The 21030-nt window shown below is 39.6% G+C and overlaps 1 protein-coding gene across 5 annotated transcripts in view; it reads right to left on the bottom strand.

The window, feature by feature from the left end:
* Window positions 1–19355, bottom strand: part of fam49a (family with sequence similarity 49 member A) — a 43709-nt gene extending 24354 nt beyond the window's left edge. For 2 of the 5 annotated variants that reach the window (XM_047388569.1, XM_047388568.1), the window contains exon 1: window positions 19182–19355. The gene's annotated coding sequence lies outside the window, so the exon portion shown is untranslated. Of the gene's footprint in view, window positions 1–9538; window positions 9660–19181 lie in introns of all 5 variants that reach the window. The other 3 variants (XM_047388570.1, XM_047388572.1, XM_047388571.1) reach the window with 3 other exon arrangements.
* Between the last annotated feature and the right edge of the window lie 1675 nt (window positions 19356–21030).

Here is a 21030-nt window from a genome sequence, read left to right as displayed (position 1 = left end):
TCCCAAATAAAATAAACAAAATAATAAAATGATCTACTTGGACTAAATTTGGCTCATAAGAAAAATAATTAGAACTCCTACCAGGAGGTTTCGTATGTAGAGCTCAGAACCAGCTGAACGTGATCTGCAGTTTGTGGAATGTGGTTCAGCCGATCACCTATTGAAAATGCTAGCTCAACAACGCTGTCACATGTAATAAGGAGAAACGATTTCCTCTTGTAAATATTGATGTACACACCTCAAATCTTTAAAAATCCCCCCCCCCAAACAAAAATCACCGGGCTGTTCGCCTGGATCCCATCATATTTTATTTTTAATTTGGCTACATATTTCCTTACATATAAATTTATTTCCACCTTTTACCCGGATTTAGACAATTTCTTTAGGTATGACATAACAAAGCATCTTTGTACAAGGAGGCTAATATGGGAAAAGATTTTCTGAAATAGGATGTTGAAACAAACCAGGAGTTTCACAATGGATCCCAGAAGAACTTCTACAAAACTATTCAGATTCACAACCAGAAATGTGACTCATTTCATGTACAAAAAAAAAAAAAAAAAAAAAAAGACTGCTACAAAAGCAAAAGAACATCATGAGAACATATACACATCTGTAAAATAGAAATTGCAAAGGACACAATTCTTTAATGCAGTTTTTGGTGGGCTATTCTAAGTCAAGTGCCATATTTCAGTCTGTTGGAAGGACTTTTACTGCTCCTGATGCTGACACCATAACACACGTTAGTAACCAAGATGCTAAAGGTCACAGTGGCATGGGGACACTGTGACAGCAAAAAAGAAAAAATGAGCTTTAATTTCGATTCATTTCATTAAAACAGTATTCAACATTATTATCCCAACCCCTTGTTGTTTTAATATCATTTAACTCTAAGACAGTCCAAATATTTGAAGGCCCACATGTCTGAATGTCCAAGGTAACTAAGGAGTTTACATCTTTAACACGCCCTAAAGATACAGTACAGACCAAAAGTTTGGACACACCTTCTCATTCAAAGAGATTTCTTTATTTACATGACTATGAATATTGTAGCTTCACACTGAAGGCATCAAAACTATGAATTAACACATGTGGAATTATATACTGAACAAAAAAGTGTGAAACAACTAAAAATATGTCTTATATTCTAGGTTCTTCAAAGTAGCCACCTTTTGCTTTGATTACTGCTCCACACACTCTTGGCATTCTGTTGATGAGCTTCAAGAGGTAGTCATCTGAAATGGTTTTCACTTCACAGGTGTGCCCTGTCAGGTTTAATAAGTGGGATTTCAAGCCTTATAAATGGGGTTGGGACCATCAGTTGTGTTGTGCAGGAGGTGGATACAGTACACAGCTGATAGTCCTACTGAATAGGCAAGAAAAAACAGCTGAGTAAAGAAAAACGAGTGGCCATTATTACTTTAAGAAATGAAGGTCAGTCAGTCCAAACAATTGGGAAAACTTTGAAAGTGTCCCCAAGTGCAGTCGCAAAAACTATCAAGCGCTACACTGGCTCACATGAAGACCGCCCCAGGAAAGGAAGACTAAGAGTCACCTCTGCTGCGGATGATAAGTTCATCCTAGTCACCAGCCTCAGAAATCGCAGGTTAACAGCAGCTCAGATTAGAGAACAGGTCAATGCCACACAGAGTTCTAGCAGCAGACACATCTCTAGAACAACTGTTAAGAGGAGACTGTGAATCAGGCCTTCATGGTGAAATAGCTGCTAGGAAACCACTGCTGAGGACAGGCAACAAGCAGAAGAGACTTGTTTGGGCTACAGAACACAAGGAATGGACATTAGACCAGTGGAAATCTGTGCTTTGGTCTGATGAGTCCAAGTTTGAGATCTTTGGTTCCAACCACTGTGTCTTTGTGCGGCGCAGAAGAGGTGAACGGATGGACTCTACATGCCTGGTTCCCACCGTGAAGCATGGAGGAGGAGGTGTGATGGTGTGGGGGTGCTATGCTGGTGACACTGTTGGGGATTTATTCAAAATTGAAGGCATACTGAACCAGCATGGCTACCACAGCATCTTGCAGAGGCATGCTATTCCATCCGGTTTGCGTTTAGTTGAACCATCATTTATTTTTCAACAAGACAATGACCCCAAACACACCTCCAGGTTGTGTAAGGGCTATTTGACCAAGAAGGAGAGTGATGGGGTGCTGCGCCAGATGACCTGGCCTCCACAGTTACCGGACCTGAACCCAATCGAGATGGTTTGGGGTGAGATGGACCGCAGAGTGAAGGCAAAAGGGCCAACAAGTGCTAAGCATCTCTGGGAACTCCTTCAAGACTGTTGGAAAACCATTTCAGGTGACTACCTCTTGAAGCTCATCAACAGAATGCCAAGAGTGTGTGGAGCAGTAATCAAAGCAAAAGGTGGCTACTTTGAAGAACCTAGAATATAAGACATATTTTTAGTTGTTTCACACTTTTTTGTTCAGTATATAATTCCACATGTGTTAATTCATAGTTTTGATGCCTTCAGTGTGAAGCTACAATATTCATAGTCATGAAAATAAAGAAAACTCTTTGAATGAGAAGGTGTGTCCAAACTTTTGGTCTGTACTGTACAAACATACAAAATGGAGAGAAATGTAATCCTAGTAACAATGTACAAGAAATGGAATTGGACTATTTTAAATCTTGGGAGTTTAAAATAAACTCAATGAAACACAGGACTCAAAAGTTCCTTTGTGATGAAACTTTCAGGCCAGAATGTCAACATGTTCTGCAAACCTCAGAGGGTGTGATGTTAGGACTCATGAAATGATGTACTGAACTACCTGCAAATTACACTTTGGACTTCCTAATGAAGGTGGTTCTGAAGCCAAGTTGGAAAGTTGGGCCAGTTGATCAGTATTCCATAATAAACAGCAGAGCTGCTGTCACTTACTGGCTTCACTTCACAACATTGAAAGACATGGACAAACAGAGGGGTTTATATTCGCAATGGTATTATCAAGTGCTTGTGAAAAGGCCAAAAGTTAGATGTGCCAAATTGCTGAATATTTCTTTACCTACTTTACTTTTTATCTAGTAGCAAAAACACTGCCTGTGCTGTAGTTTCCAAGACAGAAAAGCTGGCAGCGATGTGATATATATGTCTTTTTTTCTGTGTGATTTTAATGTATGCTCACATCTTGAGCTTTGAGCTTGTCTTTGTTGCTGCTCATAACATCCTAGGCACAAAATTAGAGATATTATTTACCAATGTTGAGCATACAAAACAGAAAACTGTACAAAGATTCTGCAAGCTGGACCAACATCTGTCCTGGAAAGCAGAAGAGAGGAGAGGTCAGGTTTCCATGTTGCTATAGTGTTTCTGAGTAACACACAGTAAGCCAAGTATGCATGAGTTTGACCCTACCTAACAAAGAAACGTAGAGCAAACCAGACTGGTTCTTGTTTGGTTGTAGATACAGAAACAACAAGGTGTAGCTGAGGCTGGAGGGGTGGAGGACTGAGACATGAGTGACCATCCCCTTCTATTTCTAGTTTAGGATGGCTAGAGAGATATTGCCAAGCTAGTTATTCTAGTTCTGTTGTTTCCAACTCCTTGTCATATCAAAGTATGTCCAATAAAACTTTGTCTAGACTATTTATTCTTGTGATATGTCATGCCCATGTCTACAAGTAATAAATAACCAAATGCTACGTAGAAAAACAATAGTTTTTTTACTGAAATTTTAACTGAATGAAGGCTAATAGAAAACATTGTACATGAAAATGTTTGAAATGGTTGAGTTGAGAAAAGCAATCAGTGAGAGGAGGAAATCTGATGACATCAAGACTCTACAAGGTAAACCTGCAGCCTGGTTTTCATCTGAATGATACTTTTATACTTGCCACCTAGATAATGACACCTGTAAGCAGCTCTACCTAAGAGCAATGCCTAAACCAGTAGATTATTAATACACTGAATCTGATAGTTCAGAGAAATCCCTAGGAAGAAAGAAGCAATAAGATATAGACAGAGGGACGATTTCATGATCATTTCTGCCTCCGTAAGAGAAGCAGGCGAGGAAGAACATTTTCCCCCAGTCTTAAAAAGAGATTATAAGGCCCATTGTAAAGGGCTTTGACACTCAAGGTCAAGGCATCTTTATTTCGTCAGCTTGTTGTTTTTGCCCCGCAGCATTAACAGCAATAAAGAACTGTTCAGTGCATGGCTTGCATTTGTCAGTCAGTCAGTCATTTTTTACCGCTTATGCCATAGTGGGTCGCGGGGGAGCTGGTGCCCATCTCCAGCAGTCTATGGGCGAGAGGTGGGGTTCACCCTGGACAGATCGCCAGTCCATCGCAGGGCAACACATAACCATGCACACACTCATTCATACACCTAAGGGCAATTTAGAGTGACCAATTAACCTAACTGGCATGTCTTTGGACTGTGGGAGGAAGCCGGAGTACCCGGTGAGAACCCACGCATGCACGGGGAGAACATGCAAACTCCATGCAGAAAGACCCCCGGCCGGGAATCGAACCCAGGACCTTCTTGCTGCATTAGTGTAACCATGAAATATGACATAATCTACCCTACATGACTTTACACAACTGTTTTAAATTTGATCACAGTTTTGTTGCCACAGTGGACAATCCTTCATCCTCCCATTATCTTAGTATCATGTGAGATAATTCAACTACCTGCATTATGCAATGGGACAGTTACTACTAATAAGCTCAATGCGATTTAATTTAATTCAACTTATTTTTGTTATATTTACACCACATTTGTTTAAAAGTTATGGCATCAAAACTGCGTACAATTTCCATCAAAATGTTCCTACACTTTGAAGGCCGTATAATTAGTCGGCTGGGTTTTCCCACTCTTTGAAACATAGAGCACAACAACACCCCTCCCCAACCAATTGCTGCACACAGAATGACCGCTGAGAGACGTTCCCCTTGCTTACAAGTGAGGCAAAGTTAGCTGTTTGGACTGCACCCCCAACCATGCTTCAGACTGAAGCAGAATTTCATTCTTGGTTTGAGCACATGAAATAGCTGGCTCTTGTTTTACACATTCACTAGTTTCCTCTTTCACGCTGCTTGTGTCTGTGTAACAAAAATGAAAATGTTAAAAACAGATCTTTTGTTTTATTTTATTATAATAATCAATACATTATACAATTTTAGCAGCAATTATTGCTGCTTTCCTGTTTTTGAAAAAAGGTTAATATTTTTCACTTTTTTGTAAATATTGTGAAATTGTAGGTTAATTACTCAAAGTTGCTGTACCATGTGTAGTTGTCAAAACGATAAGAAATACAACAGCGATGTATGGAGGAGCTTTCCCTATGAGGCAGATGCTACAAGCTAACACTACGACACTGATGATTGAGAGCAACTTAAAATGGTCACTAAAGCTCCTGTGTCTGCAACAGTGAAGTGGTAAACCACCTTGATGACATAAGCTGATAGGTATACAAACACAGACAGCCCAATGAAATCATGATTCACATGTGTAAGGCTCTGCACCACGCAGCAATTAAAGAAGGAAAACGTTGATCAGCTAGCAGCTCGGTCAGCTACTAAGTAGTGAAGCTCCACCCCATTACTTTTCAGCTTAGCTGAAAAGGCATTTGAGGCTAATAATAACAAAGGTAAATAATGGAGCCACACTGAAGCTGACAATTAGAGACTAAAGAAAACATTCTGCAAAATGACATGCAAATGTATTCTTCTAAAAACATTTGCATGGACTAGATCCTCGTTTACACTGTACAAAGTATGTTTTGTATGCGCCAGATCCATGTTTGCTTTGAAACAGTAGATGCTTCCATATTAACAATTTATATTCAGGCATGGTTTACATAACGTTTTCTGGTGAAAACAGAAATGTTTAGTTGCGTTTCTACTGTTCATTTGCACGACCACGGCACACGTTTCTCTGAAAATAGCACAATTTGAGAACAGCTTCCAGAGTGTAACTGTTTGAAAACATCCTGGTCTCCGTTGCCAAGAAGACGGGAAAAACATAGTCTTTCATATGGGGAAGCTGTGGCTCATGCGCAGCATGACTGAAATCAGTAGAAATTAATGCACAACGCATGATATACAGGTCCTTCTCAAAATATTAGCATATTGTGATAAAGTTAATTATTTTCCATAATGTCATGATGAAAATTTAACATTCATGTATTTTAGATTCATTGCACACTAACTGAAATATTTCAGGTCTTTTATTGTCTTAATATGGATGATTTTGGCATACAGCTCATGAAAACCCAAAATTCCTATCTCACAAAATTAGCATATCATTAAAAGGGTCTCTAAACGAGCTATGAACCTAATCATCTGAATCACCGAGTTAACTCTAAACACCTGCAAAAGATTCCTGAGGCCTTTAAAACTCCCAGCCTGGTTCATCACTTAAAACTCCAATCATGGGTAAGTCTGCCGACCTGACTGCTGTCCAGAAGGCCACTATTGACACCTTCAAGCAAGAGGGTAAGACACAGAAAGAAATTTCTGAACGAATAGGCTGTTCCCAGAGTGCTGTATCAAGGCACCACAGTGGGAAGTCTGTGGGAAGGAAAAAGTGTGACAGAAAACGCTGCACAACGAGAAGAGGTGACCGGACCCTGAGGAAGATTGTGGAGAAGGGCCGATTCCAGACCTTGGGGGACCTGCGGAAGCAGTGGACTGAGTCTGGAGTAGAAACATCCAGAGCCACCGTGCACAGGCGTGTGCAGGAAATGGGCTACAGGTGCCGCATTCCCCAGGTCAAGCCACTTTTAAACCAGAAACAGAAGCGCCTGACCTGGGCTACAGAGAAGCAGCACTGGACTGTTGCTCAGTGGTCCAAAGTACTTTTTTCGGATGAAAGCAAATTTTGCATGTCATTCGGAAATCAAGGTGCCAGAGTCTGGAGGAAGACTGGGGAGAAGGAAATGCCAAAATGCCAGAAGTCCAGTGTCAAGTACCCACAGTCAGTGATGGTCTGGGGTGCCGTGTCAGCTGCTGGTGTTGGTCCACTGTGTTTTATCAAGGGCAGGGTCAATGCAGCTAGCTATCAGGAGATTTTGGAGCACTTCATGCTTCCATCTGCTGAAAAGCTTTATGGAGATGAAGATTTCATTTTTCAGCACGACCTGGCACCTGCTCACAGTGCCAAAACCACTGGTAAATGGTTTACTGACCATGGTATCACTGTGCTCAATTGGCCTGCCAACTCTCCTGACCTGAACCCCATAGAGAATCTGTGGGATATTGTGAAGAGAACGTTGAGAGACTCAAGACCCAACACTCTGGATGAGCTAAAGGCTGCTATCGAAGCATCCTGGGCCTCCATAAGACCTCAGCAGTGCCACAGGCTGATTGCCTCCATGCCACGCCGCATTGAAGCAGTCATTTCTGCCAAAGGATTCCCGACCAAGTATTGAGTGCATAACTGTACATGATTATTTGAAGGTTGACGTTTTTTGTATTAAAAACACTTTTCTTTTATTGGTCGGATGAAATATGCTAATTTTGTGAGATAGAAATTTTGGGTTTTCATGAGCTGTATGCCAAAATCATCCGTATTAAGACAATAAAAGACCTGAAATATTTCAGTTAGTGTGCAATAAATCTAAAATATATGAATGTTAATTTTTCATCATGACATTATGGAAAATAATGAACTTTATCACAATATGCTAATATTTTGAGAAGGACCTGTAATGCAATAACAACATAATGGCTGCCTACCATTTTAAAGCCAACAGAAGATGAAAATATCAACAATAACAATGGTGGGTTGCAGAGTACTTACTTATGCTGCTGACTATTTTAAATCTAACGACGATTCTCTAACAAAGAGCTCATTTTGTCCCTCATTTTATAAGCAGGAAGTGTTTTCACACGTAAAGAACACACCGGCCACTGGTGGTGTGGAGGGGAAATTACACCATCTTCAAGTCTCTACTGTTAGAGTGTGAATGAAGATTGTAATTTCAACGATGTGTTAACAGAAATGGGAAACAAAAATCCTATTTTCAATGGATCATTGTCATGTAAACCGGGCTTACGTATTTTCTGGTCTGTTTTGTCAAACAGATTAGTGACACTTTTAAATTCTATATTTTTCTAAACGATATAACATATTGGTTTTGCTCTAATTAAGGAAGTTAAAATATTTATATATGGTAATTAATCATTTTTTTTTCTTAACCAGAAATAACCCTGTGGTATCAAAAATGGTTTTGAGTATTTTTCGGAGTATCGATGTCGAGTTTGAAATTTTAGTATCGTGACAACCATAATAGCACGATACCAACACCAGCCTAAGCCTAATGCCATGTGAAGATAGACAAAAAACAAGCGATGACAGCTTCACTTTGTAGCTCATTAAAGCCTTGAACAGGAAACTGCATCAACAACTAATAATAAAACTGTCAGTATTTACAAAATAATTTGTATAATTTTTGACATAAGCATGCAATGCGATGCTACAGCAGTTTAATGCAATTAAAGCATAGTTTCATGCACCTGTAGAGTAAAAAAACCACTATAATATGGTGTGTATATTTTCAGAATTTTCTCTCTGTTTTAAAGCAGTGAAGCCTTGTTTTACAATGACTGCTCCACATGCGATGTGACATCAGCTCTGCTTCTAATATAAATAATTAACAGCAATGGCAGGAAGTCTAGAAGAGAAAATAAATTGAAAACTTGGCAGTATTGGCAGGTCAAAGCTTTACAAAAAACAAAATCGGAAACCAATATTCTGATCCGTATATCTTACACATCCGTTTGCACAGATTTATTAATTCGATATCACTAAAACTGAGCATGTGAAATAGCTACCTAAAAGCTCCTTGACAACTGGGCCAGAAAATTACACAGAAACAGCCAAACAGGCTTTAGACCTTCTGTATCCATTTTTAAAACCCCTTTGCTGTTTTGACAGGCCAGTCAAGCAGCCCTTTGAATTGGGTTAGGGGAGCTGTGTATCCCTCAGGCTCCGTTTGCCGGAGTAAATGTGACAGCAGGGCGTACTGGGAGAGGAGGGGGGCCGTCTGAGCTCAGCTTGTTGGGAGGTTGGCTGAGTTTTGCCCTAATATGGACACAGGCCAGGGGGTGGATGGGGGGGGAGTGCTGTCGAGAGGCAGGAGAGAGGGCAGACTGGGTGGAGAAGGGGAAACCTGCCCAGTGCCACCATAATGGCAGTCTTGCTTCCCTGCTGGTTCACTGATACTTTTAATCCTACTTCATAACACAAAGCAAGGTTTAAACTTCTGCGGTTCACTGACCATGGTACAAACACTGGATTGACACTGAAGAACTCTTCAGAAGTCAGTGCTGAGTCGTGTCTCAGTTCATTTTTTGCTGTTGCTCACTGAAAATGCTCCTACTCAGAAACAATGGAGTACATAGCTCCTACACACACAGCTACACAGTTGCCTGTGACACTGAAGCGAAGGACGGAGCCTCCCCCTCCTCACAGCAGCACTCCACTCTGTTAAACTGCTGGCTCTGCATGCCCTTTGGCTCAACCAGCTGGGCCTGCTGCCCAATTTTTACACTTGCTCAATACAAACTCACCACAATCCCTTCATCACATCTGGCCTCTGGCGCAGTGGGACAAAACCCTCACAGTGGTCGGTTTGATGAGAAAGAGGTGTGTCAATGGTCCAAGTGATGAACTAAGAGCGTCTCTTTCAACCTAGTGACAGAAACAGTGGGATAAAGAGGTACTGGCAAGCCATTTAAAAATGCAAAAAGAGAACAATATAAGGAGGCAAAGAAATCAAGGCAGAAAGCACGTAGGAAGGATGGGGTTTAGAGAAGAGAAGGAAGAGGATGCAGAGTAGTTGTCTGGATACTACTGGCTATTACTGCGTAGAAAGAGGGTCACTAGGCGTAGAAATTCCTCCTAAGTCTGTTCAATGCCACCTCTGTTCTGCCAAGTCCGGCATGTCAACAGCATCGCTGATACAAAGGGAGCCATGTCTGCGTGAGACTAGCTCTTGTGTGAAACTTCCATCAGCATGTGTGTATGGGACAGCATTAGGCAATCGTCACCAATTAAATCTTTCTCTGAAACAGTTAGGTGGCCAAGTCAGAATCACAGACTGAAGTACCTGAGCATATAGCACCCATAACATTTACTGGCTACCTACTAAAAATTAATTTTATTACAGTAGCAAAAAACATTTAAAAAAATGTATTCATTAGGGTAAATCCCATGTTAAAAATAATTGCTGTAAATAAAATCCCTGCTGGCACAGTTATTGGTTCCCTCGCCAATTTCTACAAAATGAACAAAATCGAAGCATTTTTGGAATACTTTAAGTTGACGAGAGTTTCTAGGGACTTCTTACTAGTAATCTGTTACTTTCCATTTCCATGGGGAATGAACATAATGTGACAAAAGGCCACCTCTTCCCGCCACTTGTCACTAACCCATGTGAGAGCTCGTATTTGTTTTTGTCACCAAACAAGTGAGTAGGATGGTAAGAAAAAAATCTTTAAAGCCCACTGCAGCAAAGAGTGGCCTCTAGGGGTCACAAAGTCTATATAACACCCATTAGATGCTATCTACAGGCCAAGAAATGTAAACATGCTGAGTAGGGGTGCACCGATGGATCAACTGACCCAGATTTCCCTAATTTTGGGGTGATCGGCCAATACACGTGAAACTGATTTTATCCACCAATCTTATCTACCTCCACAAAGGTCTGGAAAAATCAACCACGGTCCCCTTTTGATCTGCCGTGAGAGAGGACTGACTGACAGAGCTGCCCACCAGGTCACATCTGCAAGGAGTCCTATCGTTCAGGCTTGGAGGTGTGTGGGCAGCAACATATTACATTCTTCAGGATTTACAAATTTAAAAAAAAAAAAGCTTATGCACAGGCCTGGTGCGAGATGATGCTGCTGAAATAAAGAGTTTATCATAAGGCTTTCATACAACTTTAGCACTGGTGCCAATAGATTCAACAAGCACTGTATGAATCATAACTGATCATGCTGACAAGTGCTTAAAAAAAATTATAATTTATAAAATAAAAGTCATAAACTTAAGTCAAAATGTCAACTTCTTTAAATAGTCGGCATACCTAATTAGACTAAAGAACCCTACAGAAAATATCCACTTTCAAGAAGGCAAGGTGGTTACATTTAAAGCTACACAAAATTGTCAAAATCCCATATCTATTAGTTGGAAGTGCTGCAATATACTCGATTTTGCATACAGGTTTACGTAATTAGGCCATTTTGCAAGCGGGTGCAAACAGAAAACTGTTTAAAACTCAGGAAAAGTGGCTCCAAGTTATTTCAGAAAATAAACCAAATGGTACATTTAGCGGGGTGTGAATGGAGGTGGTTCTTTTCAAAACAAACCAAGTCACAACTTTCCACAAACACTGGCTATACTGTGGGGTCACTATAATCATCACATATTTAAAAGCACACACACACACACACACACACACACACACACACACAGGCAGCTTTAAGGTGGCTGCTGTAAATTTAGCATCCCTGTCTGGGCAGTTACCTACTTGGTTACAAACTGAGGAGCTTGCACAAGGTGCAAACAGAACACAATGTGACAGAAAAGGAACTGTGACTACTGTCAGTGCAAATAATGCTTTATAGCAGGTTCAGTGTTTCAGGAACCACCATTACCACCCCACACATATGTACAATAGATACCATGTAGTTTAGAGAAGACTACAACCTACAAAGTTCTTATTTATTGTAAATGGACATCCAACAAATTCTAATCATCAAACTCAGACAAATTATTTCAAATTAGGATGCGAATTGTAGCAATAACTTCACAGAATTGCTTCACAAACCATCAGTTTCATAACCGTTGCCCATCCCAATCTGTTGTCGTCTTGTTCTGTGTCACCTCTTGCTAAACTTTGGTGTCCTGAATGTCATAATACTACTTTTTCATGGATCATTAGACTGTAATAAATGACAAAGAACACATTTTTAGGTTGATGTGGCTGTGGGCATGCAGAAGAGATCCAAAAAAAACCAAAAAAAACAAACGCAAAGACCTTTCGCTGAAGTGTGAAAACTAACTGAAAAGAGTAACAAGAAGAAGCTGATCATTTCTGTCAAGGACATCCTAAAATACGATGCATTTTATTGCGTACTGTATTTGAAGTGTTAGCTAGCTTTTGGACTCTCACATCTATGCAGTAAACGGGTAATTTGATAACATAAACACAGAAGTGGAAATCACAGAGCAGAAGTGACACACCTTCTGCTGTTTAAATAGCACAAAAAATAACAAAAAGAGAGCCAAACTGTGGTGTGCAGCACTGACTTTTTGGACATGACAAAAATGCAAAGAATGAAAAGAAACATAATTTGATCCAGATAACGGTCTAATCACGCTTCTTATCTTGTAACACATTTCCAATGGCTTTCCAAGCTTCCAGTGTCCCAGAAAGCACAATGCTCTGGGCATTTATGTGCAGACTGCCAAAGCGAGAGGTTTCTATTGCTTCCCTGCCACCACTGAGGGTTCAAGGAACCGTAGTAGTTCTCTGGCATGATGTAGAGATGGTGACTCGGCTCAGACGTGGACTTGAGTTACCAAGCCAAATACTTCACACTTAACTTATGCGTGGTTCACACAGCAAGATTTTTATGCCGATTTTGCCCTGATCTTCGCCTTCCGACATGCCCTGATCATCGTGATGTCTCGTAATCTGATGAGATATTCCTGCTGTGTGTGGTGTGTTAAAGTGATCCAGTCTGCTCAGAAATATGTCGGGACCACTGACATTAAATCTGGGATATTCAACATGTTGAATTGTCTTGGCCCGATATCCTACCATGTGGGGTGTTCACCAAGGACAAATGGACCTATAGAATGTGACGTATAGCCAATCAGAAAGCTAGGTGACAGAAACATGAAAGACAATTACTCTGAACTCATGTTTGATCTCGAGAGGGTTTGTGAGATTTTCTGTCTGAAATCTGAACGTTTGTGAGTGAAATCTGTTCATCTGTGGTGTGTTGTGCTTGCTGTGTGGCTGGACACCAAACACTGTAGGAACAAACCTGTTATATCTACGATTTTCCACAAGACTTGAGTCTCAGTGAATGATTTCTACGCAACATAATGGAGTGTGAAAGCAAGCTGGTATGTAGGCATAGATCCCAACTCTGAAAAGTGAATTTCTCTGAGCAGGTGCTTTTCAACTATTAGAGGCTTTGTCATTGATTAATCACAATTAATCACATTTTTATCAAAAATCAATAATTGATATAATAAGCAAAGTTTTTTCCTTCCAATACATTTTGCCTAATGACTGAATTAACAAATAGACATAAAAAATTTTGATGTACAGCAATTTCTACCTGAGGCTTTGCTTTCATGCAGCGGTTCATCCAACCACATAGATCTAGATGCAGATATCTGCAAGAGGTTTTATAGCGATTGAACAAGCTTCACACTTCATACTCTTCTAAATCATGCAATTACACTATATTGCCAAAAGTATTGGGTCCCACCACCAAATCAATGAATTCTGGTTTTCCAATCACTTCCATGGCTGCAGGTGTATAAAGGTTGGAATGAAGAAACTTGACCCGCAGTCCTGACCTCAACCTTTTTCAACACCTTTGGGATGAATCAGAGCAGAGGCTACAATTCTGGTTTTCTCATCTAACTATGAACACACTCCTAAACCTTGAGGAAGATGTTTACAGAATAGTTAAAGTTGCTTTTGCTGGGAGTATTGGGTTTCATCAACAAACTGGACCTTATAGATTAAGAAGAGGATCATCAAAGTTCATGTACATGTAAAAGTAGAGAGACAAATACTTTCGGCAAAATAGAGTATGTTGGAAAAAGAGTTCAATATTTCTATATTTTACAGAATAGCGTTTCTGTCATTTAGTTCTATATTCAGAAGTGTTCAACCTCTCTCTTTACAGTCACTGCATTTAGGTGGAAATGTGATTTTTAAATTCTCCATATGGAGTGTATTTTTCTCACCAGCTCCTTCCCCTGTCTGAACCAAAAGGCAATAAATAAAAACAGGAAAACGTTCTGGATTAAAAGCATGCTGGCATCACAACATCCACACATCTTCAGCTGTTTTTCTCCTCTCACTTCGTCAGGATGTCTCATTTCACCACGGGTATTCTCTAGCTTTAGATTTTACATGAAGACCCCCCCGCCCCCCATAGCAACGTTGATCTGTAAAGTTTACTCTCAAAAGCAGAGTACAACTTATTTCTACTCTTCTTATGCAGATCATTTTGCACTGCTTTCAATTGCGCTCAGATATCTGATATCGGCTTATTTAAACACTAGTTCAGAAGGTATATGGGTTTCTATTTTGCAGTACCAAATAAATGTGTTCATCTATTAATGTTTTCGTGTTTCTCAATTTAATCAAAATGAATGTGCTAAAGTCACAACCCTAGTTTAGAACAATACCTTAATATTAGCTGCGCCTTCATGGTACAAACCACAGGGATATCCCACAAACTGAACTATATAAGAAGTTACTCGTCATTTCACAACTAAATGAATGCAAGCCCTGCTTTTCAAAATAAAAGCACCTTCTGTACCGTTAGTTCAGAAACGAAGTGCTCCCCCTCATTCACTCAGTATATTGCACTAAACAAAAACTAAAGTCAAACCCAAACCAAATGTCGGGCAGTCTGAACACCTTGGTGAAGTCATATTAAGTTCTTCAAAATAAAAGCACTTTGTGTTTGATTCAAAAAGAAATTTGATATTGCCAGGGATTAAAAACATTGCTACTATTTGTCTTACTGAAATAAATTAATATTAACATTAACAATCGAGCCAATATGGCAAAGAGACAAAACACTACATGATATGAATGTCTAGCTTACAGCAATGCAGTGTTACAGGTGGACTAGATAAGTGTTTTGTAGAGTGGTGACCTGGCCAAGATGTATCCTGCCTCATAGGTACCAGACCCCTCCACTCAACCCAGAGAGGACATGTGGGTAAAGACAATAGATACATGGATTAGAGACTTGTTTTGGACTTTCCACTAAAATACTTCTTTGGTATGATGGAGCATGAAACAGACCTTTTAAAGTTAAATAAGACTATACTAATAAATATAAATCAAGTTTCCTAAATAGGTCAAAAAACCCATTCTGTTTGAAATGATTAGGCCACACAAATTTGAAGAAATGCATTAAAAGCTCAGATTCTGTCTACACCAAACACACAGAACCTAGAATAGGCAGGCAGAGTTTAGTTTAGCTGTGCAGCAGGCTTACAGAGAACAGCCGGCGACCTGACAGGATGCGAGCATAAAAAGTGAAACGTGAGTGGGAAGTGTGCAGGGTCAAAAGTTGTACACACACTTGTTCTCACTGACAAATAAACCGGCAGGCAGACAACTAGTTTGGCGTAAAACAGGAAACTGGCGCTGGTATTTTTCAGTGACACAGCCTTGGTCCACAACAGGCAAATACATTGTTATTTTGAGACTAAAAAAAAAAAAAACAGGAGTTTGTGAAATATTAATGCTGGTGAACATTGAACCTTTAAAGTTTTAAGTGTTTAAGCTTGTAAGACAATAAGCTGTTCTTGCACATTGGATTTTTTTGTATAATTGAAAGAGCTCCTGAAGGCGGTGAGCGCTGGGTTCTAGCTTTTGTATTCAAGGGGGATAACCTTGGAATGAGTCGTTATGTTGACCTTCGGTCAAAGCAGAGGTGAAGCCAAAAACACAGATATTAGGTTGGCTCTATTCTTCGTATTAGCGTCATAAAGTGATATGTTGAACAAACCTGCAGCCTGACACTGAGCTAGCCCGTAATTTTCTGAAAATGAAGTGCTGATTGATGGTGATCACATGTCAGGCCACTCAAAGAGAGTAAAAATGTATCTTCAAGTCTTTTTTCACACTTTCTCTGGTCTCTCCCTCTCAGTCTGTTACACCCCCATAAAATTTGTTAGCAGCTCATCAGCAGCTCTGTAGCGAGGCTGTTTTGTTCTTCTTTTCCAGCCCAGATGGCGGCTTTGGCTGAGTCAGCAATGATTGGTGGGCAATCGAAAACTGGATGAGTCGATGCTGATAAGGGGACGAAAAACAGCCCAATGAGCCAAGAGTCGAGGAATTCAGGGACATAAAGATCTTTGCAAAACTTTTTCAAACCCAAATATATTTTCCAAATTTTCGGCTGTTACAACCACAAACTGAAATGTATTTTATCGGGACTTTATGTGACAGACCAACACAAAGTAGTGTAAAATTGTGAAGTGGAAGGCAAAAGGATATAAGGCTTTCAAAAACATTCACAAATGCTTGCATCTGTATTCACCTTCACTGAGCCAATACCAGAATCATCTTTTGGGGTTGGTCTCTACCGGCTCCGCATATCTAAAGCCAAAAAACAAAATTCGCCATTCTTCTTTGCATACTAGATCAAGCTCAGCCAGATTGGATGGAAAGCATCCGTGAACATTCATTTTCAAGTCTCATCACAGATTCTCTAATGGATTTAGGTGGAAGTTGAATCTCCACCCATTCTCAAGTCTTTTGCAGCTCCCCTGTCCCCGTTAAAGAAAAGCCTGCCCACAGCATGATGCTCCCACCACCGTGTCTCACCATGGGGATTGGATGTGCAGTGTTACCTTTCCACCACACAAGTTTTCCCTATAAGCCAAAGAGTTATATTTATAACTCACCTAATCTAACCTTCTTTACAACTTCATTCTTGTCATGTCTTGTCGTCATGGTAATGTTTGTTTACTAATGTACTGTAACAGATTAATGAGGTCTTCACAGAACAGTTGTATTGAGAAATTACACACAGGTGGACCCTATTAGGGGATATTTGAAGACAACTAGTTGCTCTGGACTGTATTTAGGGGTGTCAAATTAATCAGTGTTTAATTATCTTTTCAGATTATAATTTGGTAAATAAAAGAAAAAAGAAAATCCCTCAAATCAGGAATAACGCACAATGTTTTGCTAATCTGTGACATGAAATGTAATGAAAACACAACAGTTTGTGACTCTAATATGACAAAAGGGCTATGAATATTTTTAAACGCATTGCATAGCAGTTTAAAATCATGAAATATCTTGAATACAGTGAGCATACACCTGCCAGACATACACCAGTCTGACATGTTGATAAAAACTATAAATAAATCCACCAAATACTGAAATAGTGCAGAATCACATCAGCTGAAAAAAAAAAAGAGGAACACTAGTTTAAGAAGGGTCCGAGCTCCTTATTCAACTTAGATCTTAGTGTATCACTTGCATCATCTGGGGCCTGTACCATTAGACCTCAAATGCAGCATCATGAAGTAGCGTTCGACACATAGCTAGACTCCTGCAAATGAAAACTGCTGCTTCAAGCAGTTTCACTTGGAGTTTAGGAGCAATTTAACTGAAAATATCACATTTCTCTATCCAGCCCCGTTGGCAGTTTAAAGCAGCGGTTTTCAGTAGTTAGAAGCCTCCTTCTGAACCAAACGGATGCAGTCAAAGTATTGACCACATCAGAGGAGAATATCAACACTAGTTTGCTGGCCTTGTATCAGGTGCATGCTGGTTTCTTTCTCACCAAAGGGGTGGCTGGTTGTTTTGGCAGAAATTAAAGTAAGATCTTTATCATTTCCTTTGTTCAGTAGATCTATACTTTGCTTTCTTTTTTTATTTTCTTAATTTTCTTAGCAGCAGCCAGTCAGTGGCAAAAGCCACTACAAGATATAGTGCACTGCAACACAAAGGCTTTCCAGTGCACTTGACTCAGGCAGGTTAAAGCCACAAAGTGAAAAAATGCCACTGATCAACAGTTTGTGAGAGACCATATCCTGTTTTTCTCTAACAAAAGAAAACTGTGCACCGTCGAAGACAAAATGTAAAACTTCCCATTTCTAAAAGCTATCACGAACAGAACAGAACGAAGGATGAGAAGAGGCCCCTAAAACACAAACATGTTGCATTCAGGTCCAGCCAAAGCAAATTTATAAATAATATAACATTAAATTATGCTTGTTTGAATGGTCTCAAACCATCCAGGTAAATGCTGAGAGACACAACTAGGCTTATCTGTCCATCGAACATGCAAAACATGCCAACGTGCTCCAACAGAGATCAGGTTCATTCACACCAGCGATTGCTCTGCATGTTAAAGCACCATGAAGTCCGTTGGAATGCCAGAAATGCTGCGAATACAGCCTGCCAGCCCTATTCTGACTGAAACAGACAGATATATACTGGCACACACCCATACACACATGTACAAACGAACTCACATGCTGTTGTTACTCAGGAGTGCAGCTGTTGCTGCATGTCCCCTTGAACAAAAAGAGCGCCAGTTCAGCCCAGTGAAACCAATCAGAAGGCACATACAGACTTACAGGAACCTTACTGGTTCCAAAAGACGACACCAGGTTTTGAGGGGTTGCTCACACTATGTAGTGTACAGTTCAAAGTTTCCATGTGACCTAGTTCTCGTACAATCAACAAGGCAAACTTGAATTAGATTTTCATTATCACCTCTGAGACGCAACACACTGGAGCAAGACTTCCTAATCTAGTCAATGAGTTAATAATGCCAGCTAAGGTAGAGAATTTCGAGGTCCTCGTATAGCAATCTACCATTCAGTGGTGCAAACTGAAGCTTTGATAAATAGGCTTCATAAGATTTATGACATTGACATAGTCCAGCAGTGCAAAGTACTTCACTATAACCCACCTGCCTGTGAATGTTTGATGCTGTGCTGTCAGGATGAGGTTGTAAAAGAGTTGGTGGAGAAATTATTACATACTCAAATCCTAAAGCTTTTTTTTCCCCACGGCCCCTAATTCATCCAGTCGCAACAACGCTGTAGCGATGCCTGGCTACATTTTCACCACAGGAAAATAGAGGAGAAAAGTGGCAGTTAGCCGAAGAGTAACAAGCTAAGTTTGCGAGCTAACAGCTAGTAGCGCTGTAATTAACAGAGATCCAAAACAGACGCGTAAGGGGATGAATATCGGTAATTTCACATGTAAACTGCGACATAACGACACCACATAATTAACTCCTCCACCCAGTAAGTACTGAGAGTTGTCTAGCATTGTTAGCGCTTCCTCCCTGCGATAAACCATCCTCTGTGAGCCCGTCTGACAGTAACTGACTTCACAGGGACAAAACAACTTTGTTCTAACTGAAATGAAGTTAAAGTCCGATTAACATGAAGTTAAGGTGAACTCACCTGTTGGTCTCACTGGGTAGTATTTTTTTAGAGGCAAGCAGAGAAGTGTGGAGTGGTCTGTTCTGGTCAAGAAAGTTTACACTTCACACACACCAACCTCTACGGCTCAGTCTGTCTCCTGCAGCTACAGATAACAACTAACTGAGAGTCCTCCCCTCTCTCTGCTGGGCCGCCGCTGGACAACTAAACCCCGCCTTCTTCCTCTCTGATTGGTCAAATTTGGGGACGGTGCAAAATAGGCCAATTACAATTAATTTTTCACTTTGTTTGCCCAATGGCTATGCGTTAAATCGTATCTTTATTTGAGTGCTCAATATTTTTGTTAGGAAAAAGTGAAACAATTTTCCATTGTCGTTATTAGCATTACTATTAATATAATGATCAACGTCCTCTAATATTGGTGATATACTATTGACATTCACTTAAAGATAAATTAACAAAACAGAATGAAGATAGATTTTTTTTGTACTTCCCTCTATGTTATGTTCTATTTTTGTTGAGCACAAAATGAGATGTTTTGACAGAGTTTACACAAAAACAATTTCCAATAAAGTTTTAGGATTTTTAATCGAATTGATCTTTTTCTATAAACAAAACAGAAAAGTTCCGATTATTTATTCAGATTACTCATTGTATTTTTACTTTTTTGTTTTTACAGGTAACTAATATTTGTATGCTGTTTCTCTTCTTTCAATAATATGAATATACCCAGAAAAATTCCAAAAACAATCAATTCAACATTGCTCTTTGCCCAGAGCAACATTATGTCAGGGAGTGGCACAAGCATTTAAAAAAAAGTCTGTGGTGAGTCTAGATTGGATTTGGTCAATGCTTCTTCGAATTTTAAAATACGTAGGTCCACACAAAGATCCGTCATTTTAGGAGACAAAAACAATCGTTTTTGAAACCGGGCCCCCGGAAAGACTTTGAAGCCTAAAATGAATCCTTACTCAAATGTTGATGTGGTAGCTCCACCTCTCTCTTTAATTCTTCCGCCATGTTGCTGTGTTTACCTCTCATGAGTTGTCTGTGCATGCCCTGCGTTTTTGTACACTCTTTTTGGTGTGTTTCTGAGGCAGTGGCACAGCGCCAGTGGCACAGGAATGCGTACTAAAACGTTTTCAACGGTGCAGTGTGGACGCAATTTTTTTCTAAATCGTTTCAGACTGGTCAAAATTAAACTACATAATTCAACGATAAATATCGATTCTTTAAAACACAGTTTGACATCTTTATTCTGTTAGTGAAAACACATAAGGAGCATTTTTAAAGTTGGTTTCTTTGCCATCGTGACAACATTTGAATGAGACAAGTGTGAAAACGATATTGGTAGGTAAAACCATATCTATTAATTTATTATTTAATTTAATTATTTTTATTGTGATTACAAATTTCTGAAAACCCCAGCTTTGATTTGGAAAACCTTCATGTGTAATGAGTTAAAATTTCAATTATTTCAATTATTTAAGAAAAACATTTACCCCTAAAAGTATTTTTGCAAATCACTTGTTTTTATTATCGCTTAGTTATTTCTTTTGCATTTTATTTGAGCACAGAAGGGACATCAACAGCAAATGACTGTCCAAAAATGTAAAATGGAGAGAGGACGGGATTTTATAAGTGTTTACTTCTACCCACTCCTTTTCGGACAAGAAATTGAAGCATAACGGGTAGATGGAACATCTTAAGAATTTTTTTTATCTTTGCTTATTTGTTTTGATATGCTTGTTTCATCATCTCGCTGTTCAACAGGGTATGTCTTGTTATTTTGTTTCTTCCAAAGTGTGTGAAATAAAGTACTTCAGTCAATCAATTTCAAAACACCCCTCTTATTTGTCTACTCCAACCA

Source organism: Girardinichthys multiradiatus, chromosome 15 (genome assembly GCF_021462225.1).
Source record: "Girardinichthys multiradiatus isolate DD_20200921_A chromosome 15, DD_fGirMul_XY1, whole genome shotgun sequence".
Classification (NCBI taxonomy): Eukaryota; Metazoa; Chordata; class Actinopteri; order Cyprinodontiformes; family Goodeidae; genus Girardinichthys; species Girardinichthys multiradiatus.
The sequence above is the reverse complement of the archived record's forward strand: the minus strand, read 5'-3'. Positions and strand labels throughout refer to the sequence as shown.